This window comes from Apium graveolens, chromosome 3 (genome assembly GCF_009905375.1).
Source record: "Apium graveolens cultivar Ventura chromosome 3, ASM990537v1, whole genome shotgun sequence".
NCBI classification, from domain to species: Eukaryota; Viridiplantae; Streptophyta; class Magnoliopsida; order Apiales; family Apiaceae; genus Apium; species Apium graveolens.
The window spans coordinates 269,791,890-269,800,077 of record NC_133649.1 but is presented as its reverse complement, the minus strand read 5'-3'; positions in this window follow the sequence as shown (position 1 = coordinate 269,800,077).

Genomic DNA, 8,188 nt, shown 5'->3' with positions numbered 1-8,188 from the left:
TAAATTCTGACAGGTTCACTAAACTCCGTTTGGATTTAAGAATATTGGAATATTTAAAATAAATAATATATTCTCTAAATATATTATTGTGGGTAAACAATTATATATATATAAATCTATTTTAAAATAAAAACTTCTTTTCTACTATTTGTTAATTCTCTCAATAATTTAGATTTATCAATAAATATTTATTGATCGAATTTTGAGAAAATTAAATGGACTAAGTGCACTGAAAAGAAAGTTATTTTAAAATAAATTGAATATTATTAATCATTAAAATATTAAAATTATTCACTAAATATAAACATATATATACATAAATATATATATTCGAAAATGGTTTTTAATTATTTTCTAAAAACAAAATCTATTTTCTATCTTATTTTTTTTGCCTAGCCCAAAATACAAATAAAAATATATTTTTTTTAAAATTTCTGGCCTCAAAATTTGTTTTCAGCCCAATAAATCAACCCAACCCATTCTCTAAAACCTAAAATTTGAGCCATTGATTATTAATCTGGATCTAATCCTGACCGTTCATATACATAAATATATAATCACCCACTTAGGATTTACACTGTTTATCAGTCTCTCATATCGCCTCTTTTCTCTCTCATTTATCTCCCTCGTTTTTTCTCTCTGAAACTCGTCGCCGTTCATACTTTTCCGATGAGTTCATCGTCTTCTTCCACTCAAAACTCAATCAATTCCTCATTTCAGATGCTATATATATATATATTATAAATAATTCAATCCTAAAATGATTGAATCAAAGATAGGGTTGGGAAAATCAAAAAGATTTCGACTAATCGACTCTAGTTCAAAGCAATTGAACTTGGGAGTAGATCGAAATCAACATGCATATAACTATACATATATATTCACTGTTTGATTCGATTAAATCAACTGAGTCACAAATCCTAACTTGAATTCGAGTGTTTTTGTGCAGGATAAACGAAGAATAAGGGTATATTAATGGTAGATCGGGGAGAAAAATGATGTTGGGAGAAGGAATCGGCATGACTCAGTTGAGTCAACTCAGATGAGTTACCGAGTTAGCTCACTGAGTCACTCAACTCAGGGTCAAACGAGTTGAGTCAGGTGAGTATCCATGAATGCTTCAATGCCATGGACTCGGGTATGTTTCTTTTAAATTCAAAATTATTCAGTAAGCAACTCTGTGATTATTTGGGATTAACTATGTGAATGATTGAATCGAAGACTGATTGGCTGCTTTGAGTTTTGATTCAAGGGTTTAATTAAATAAAGGTGTTTTGAGTTTTTGATTCGATGATTTTGATAAATAAGGTTAACTGAGATCTAGTTTGATGGTTTGCCTGAACTGAATGAAATGTGTGGCTTGATCTTGTCCCTGTAAATTAAAATTGCATGAGTAACCTGACTGAGGTATCAACTGTGTTTTGACAAAATTAACTTCATTCATTCGATTAACTTAATGTTGATAAATAAACTAAGTATCAGTAATGGATTAACAGTGTTGTTTTGATTTGAACTATGAAACTTGATTGTTGTTGTATTAATTGAAAGTTCCAGTAATGCATTAACAGGGTTATCTTGAGCTAAAATGTTAAACTTGATTGATGATTGGACTGTTTGAAAGTTCCAGTGAGTTATTGACAAATTTGTTTCAATATAGCTCAATTTATTTTGAATCAGCTGAACTATCAGCAGTGTGTTGATTTTATCAAACTTTATTTTTGAAAGATTATTTGAACTTAATTAAAAAAAATCAGTTGTTTCTAGTTGTTGATTATGTCTAGTGTATGAGAATTGTAACAGATATGGTCACTAAACTAAATGAAATATCTGCTTTTATCTCTGTACATGAACTGTTGTTACAATTATTAGTGGTATAGTAACAGACTAATCTGGATTTAAATGTTGAACTTGACTTAGGTTATGGTAATCAGTAGAAGTGTTAATTTGATTCACCTTAACTTAAATGATTAAATTCAATATTGTTGACCAATCTGAGGCATTAGTTATAGGATATTGGTATTATTTGATTTAAAGTAAGTAAAGAATCAGTTGGTTTTTAGTAAATTCAAACATGTGTCACTTCTGGTGATTAAGAACTTTGATAAATTAAACCATTAAATCAGTTTTACTTAAAATTGGAATTTCTTTGCTTAAAGGTTACGGACTGCTGAGAAAAGTGATTTAATCTGTTAAATGACTGATGTATGTTCTCAGTTTGATTGCTTATATGTTTAGGTGTAAATCAGATGGCTTATTTTGTTAAATCATTTGTTATGGGTTGATCAGTTACTTGGTAACTCTGCTAGATAATTATAATCAATATAAAGCACATTATGTAGTGAATCAATCAAGTTATAATATGAAATTTGAATTATATTGTTGACTGTTGTATAAAGCTTATTTGTAAGAAGTTATTTATGGCTTTACTTGGTGGCTGATATCCTCTATATGTGTGTATGAATGTGCATCTGTGATTATTTGGTTGCTGGTATTTGTGAAAGTGGAAATTAAAACAACTTAAAAGAATCCAAATCAGTCACATCAATCATGAACAGTTGAGTCTTAGTCATTTAATCCACAATGTTACAAAGTGACTGCACCTATTTAATGAAACTCTGTCCCTTTGTGTAATATATGTTCTTTTGCTCTCTTTTATTTATAAAAGGGTTATATTAATGAACACTCATTAGATATTTAATGCATGCTTCATTAAATACACCTGAACTGTATTAGATATTTAATGGATGTTATAAAAGGGTTATAACAAGAGTTCTCTGAACCCTTTATAAGACCACTTCCTGCATACATTTTATCACATACACACACTAAAAACAAACCACACTTCATTTCTTCTTTGTGCATTCACTGTCCATTTTTCATGGACTCTAGACAATCTCACTTTCACCTTAGGAGAACACCCATACTTCTCCCTCTCATTGATACCATTGATGGGAAATCATTCACCAACTCACCACATCAGCCACATGAATCACTCTTCACAAACTATAATAATCACTATCCTCACCATAAAAAGCAAAAACATAACAACATCATACACCAAGCACCTTTATATCATAGCACTCATGAATACACACAAAGAGTTAGAAACTCTAACTCAAATTAAGTGATAAATGCTACTCCTCTAAACCTTGCACTACCATCACTTACACCACCCCAACCTACATTGGTCAAATTGACCAATTCTGGTAAACTCAACAGAATGTTGAAAAACATTCAAACTGGAATGATGATTCAAGTTGAGTAAATAGGTGAACTATTTAAGATAATCATGGCTGCTAAATGGGATAACTTTGTGTTCTATAGAGGTAGGAATTATCATGTGCATCTCATAAGTGAATTTTATGTGAACATGAAAGTCTGTCAAATGGATGATGGTGTTTATTTTGTTGAGTCTTATGTGCAAGGGTTAAATTTGAAAGTTGATAGTAACTCTATTCATAAGGCCATGAGGTTAGGAAGCCATACTTTGCAAAAACCATGCATCAATATCTTTGATAAGTTTGTCTTTGATCAAAAAGAGTTTGAGCTGTATGTTCGTCTGTTCAGTGATGATGATGTGCCTTTGGTTCTCTGTGAGTCTAACTGGGGTATACACTTTAAACACTTCACACACACATATCAAAAACTAGTAGTCATACTTAGGGAAAACATTCTCCCTAAACCAAAACAAGATAGAGTTTTTGATTTTGTTGATCTTAAGGTAATGTTTCAACTAGTAACTAATAAGGTTGAGTTTAACTTAAGCTATGTCATAATTTTGAACATGATAAATGGGTTTTATGAAGAATACATGCCATATGCTTTGCTTATGACCTCTCTGTTTGAAATTAATTAAGTTAAAATAATCAAAACCTTTGCTAAGAAAATTGAGTACTTTAATTGTTGAAACCCTTTACCAAGATAAGGTCCCCTTGAGTGTGTGTAAGCCCCAGCCTGTGAATCTGATTAAACTGCCTAAAATAGTTAATCTTGAGAAAACCAACAATGAGATTAAAGTGCTAAAAGTGGAAATCAATAGTCTTAAAGTAATAAATCTTAAGTTGGTCAACAGGATTAATTACCTAGAAGAAAAGATTCTTAGGAAAGAGGCCTTACTTGAGGATTCTAAAGCAACCTCAAGAAGGCATGTGAGTGAGGAGGCAATTGAGCCTGTGAGAGTTGGTGAGAAGGCTGATGAGATTGTTTATGTTGATAAAGGGAAGGATAAAGCAGCTGGTCAGAAGGATGATGAGTTTGTTGGTTTGGCAGACATTACTGTGATGCCTGAGTTGTGTGAGACAGATGGAAATCTGGGTTTTATTGATGTTAACAAATCTCCTGTCAAGGAGTAATTTGTTCTGTGTTACTTGTTTTTTGCTGCTTGATGATCAAGCATTATCTGTAGTTTCTTTCTGCTGAGTTCTTTTGTTGTTTCTTTGAGATATGTTTTCAGATTAGCTGTTGGTTTGTGATGTTCTTTAAAGTTCATTTATGTTGCTTTAAGAATTGTTGACTAGTATTAATGTACTTTTATCTGATCATTACTATTTTTTTATAAAAATTTTGGTGTTGACTTGCTGTTAACACTGTTTGGACTCCAGTTGATTGATGTTAACAAGATACTTAGTTCAAGTTGTGTTATATATAAACTCTGTAAGGTTCTTCAATCTCAAACCTAGTATATAACACTGTTGGTAGGATATAAAGTCATTCTTGCCTAGTATCAGAATTACTTTCTTTTGTCAAAAACTAAATCTTAATATATTGAGTTTTATAATGACTAAAAGCTGGCTGTTTGAACAAATTAAAATTACTCTCCATAATTAAAAATTGTGGTATCTAAATACCTGTCAAAGAAAGTGATTCCAGTGTTTAATATGTATCACAGTATTATTACTTTGTAGTAATAGTGTTGAAAAACCCATAAATATGATTCCTTAGCTCATTTTCTATTAAAAGTTGCTAGTTACATAAAGCTATATATTGTGCAGAATGAAAAATATATTTGCAGAATTATGTGAACAGGTTTTGGCGTATCATCAATCAATATCAAGTTCAATTCTGGTGGATCAAATTTCTGATCTTAGCTAGGTTTAGATAGTTGATTCCAGTATGTTAAGTTCAAATATTTGTGGAAGTAAAAGTTATGTACACATTGCACAGTTTTATAAAAACTGTTATGAGACTTTGTATACTAACTTACTGACTATTCAAGACTAACCTACTAACTACTAACTCAGATGATGTTAAAATGAAAAACATCCAGATCTTAAGATCTCAAATTTGACTAACAAATAGCAAAATTGATGATCAGAAACAAATTTGTTTTACCAGGCTTACTCAAATGACATTCACAGTTTGTTTTTAAACGAAACCAAGAAATCTATTATCCAGAATAAAATTTCAAATTCGAACAAAACTGGTATTAAAATCGAACGAACAGAACTTTCTCTAAAAAGGGTACTGATATATATTAAAATGAAAAAAATGAAAACTGGTATTCAAAAACAAAATGGGTAAAACATCCACTATAGTAGCAATTTCACTTGGCACTTTGGATTGAAATCAAAAATAGATTAAGAAGAAAAAATTACCTATCAAACAAATTCACGGCCATCCGGTTTTGACACTTATAAATCAGTCATATTTATAAAGTGCAGCACAAATTCGATTAAAAAGGGAAGCCATTTCTTAGAAAAATGCTGATATTTTTTTAACACTTTCCTAAATTGAAAACTTCTTCTTTAAAAGGGTAATAATACATCAAGGGAAGCCGTTTCTATACTCTTTTAACGATTATTTTTGATATTATTCAAATAAAAGGGGAAGAAGAAATTAGACCCCCAATTTAAAAATTTAAAATATTCTTGCTAAAATGACATTGATTCTACATCAAAATTTATTCTTCTAATAAGTTATTCAGTTTTGCAGGAATTAAAATTCAAGGGATATACAACAAAACTTCCTCCTTTAATATATTTATGTGAAAAATATTTTTTCAAATTTCATGCATACATTTAGGGGAAGCACACACTTAGAAAATTTTAAATTTTATGTTTTATTTGGCAAATACCAAAAAGGGGAAGATTGAAAGGACATCTTCGATTAATTATTTATTTTGGTATTTGCATAATTTAACATAAAATTTAAAACATGTATATCCTCTCCAAATAGGCATGAATTTAATTGACATAATCAAAAGTGAAAAGTCATATCTAGCAAAATATTTTAAAAAATGTTTTTCAAAGGGTATTTATATTTATTAAATATAAATACAAGAGATATTCCAATTTGCTGAAAATCAAATATATATATATTAAAGGAATATACTCCAAAGCAATGAGATCGTAAAAGAACTATCGGAAATATGATTTTTTATTAGGCTCTCTTGCAATATTAATAAGGCAACAAATTTGAAAAAGGAATATCAGAATTTGGATATTCTTTAGAAGGCTCGTGCTAAATTTATTTCAAAAACAGATGGTTTTTAAAAGGGATAAAATATATATCTTTCACTCCATAAAATATTTATAAATCCAAAAATATATTTTTACACTCCTAGAAATTAATATTTGATAAAGGAATATTAATATCTCATTTTATCCCCCTCCTCATATTTTTCCAAGTAATTTTCTCTCGTATCTCAAATATATAATTTATTGGAGAAAATACTTTTAAATACTTAAAAATATTTTCCACACTCTCAAATTCTTTTATACTTAAGGAAATATGTTCTAAGTATTTATTTTAGTCCAAACTGAGCCAACAATGTCTATATGTTTTCATAAAAGATCGTTCATATTTTATTTGGAATTGAAACCTGATTTAATCGTTTTAAATCCAAATAAAATACTTCCACTTGCTAGAAAATCTTGAAACTTAAGATTTTTCACTTAAATGATATTTTATATGCATGGTTAAAGTTTCGCAATTTTTAAGAAATTTTGTCCGGGTGTGATTTTTCTAGGTGTTGACCAAGACTTTGACCGAGCATTTGACCAAGCTACCTTTGACCAAAATTGACCAAAACTTGCAGATCATCATTTTATGATATTTAGGTAATTATCATATTTTTGGTTGTATTTATTAAAGGGTTTTCAAAGTCGTTATGTTTAATGGTGCTAATTACTTAATTAACTAAGTAATTAATGATTAATTGAAAATGCTAAAATCCATTATTATATAATTAATAGTTGCTGGGATTTTTTTATTTGTCCTATATGCAAGTTGCAAACTAACACACCTTATCCTCCATGTCATCAATCCACACCACTCTCTTCATCTACCATTCATTTTAACTCAATCTCAACCATTCCCTTCAACTAACTCCTTCTATAAATAAACACCCACCCCCCACCATTTTTTACACAAGCTAAGAGCTAAATAATTGTTGGGCATTTTCAAGAAGTATTCTCTCTACACACTCTCTAATATCCAAACCCAAATACTTCATCTCAAAAACCTCTCTCTTACAAATATATATCATATATTCTAGGTTATTGATCTTCAAGCTTAGTTCGACCAACCAAGCTCTATCATCCCTAGCAAAGCACATCTATACCACTTCCTTGCCTCCCGCGGCGAATTTTTTTCCGGCGAACTTTTCCGTTTATCTCTTAAAAGTGGTAAGCCTCTTAGCTTCCATCCGAGTCTTAATCGACCACTCTTAATATTCATATAAGAAGCTTAGTTAAAACATTTTCTTCATCTCTACAATCTCTTATATAGAATAACTTATAGAAAAACAAATCCGTATAAGGATTGTTTTCTACAAATTATACACTTTTAGCACGAAGTGATAATTTCAACAATGCTTGGTTTATATTCCTAACTAGCACCTTTAGTGTTTCGTGGGAATTAAATTACAAAGCTAGCATTTTATTCTTTAAACTTAAACGCACTTATTTTGGCCATATATTGATATATTCGTTATAATTGTTTAACAAGACTTAAACGAGTTCCCTTACTAACACCTTTAGTGTTCCGTGGGAAAAACTTAAGACTTATATTATATATATCTATATATACATATTTATTATATTTAGTTAAAAGATTTAAGTGAATTCCCTTACCAGCACCTCTAGTGTTTCGTGGGAAAATCTTAAAACTTTTAAGTAAATATAAGTATATATATAATCGTATAAGAATTAAGCGACTTCCCTTACTAGCAACTTTAGTGTTTCGTGGG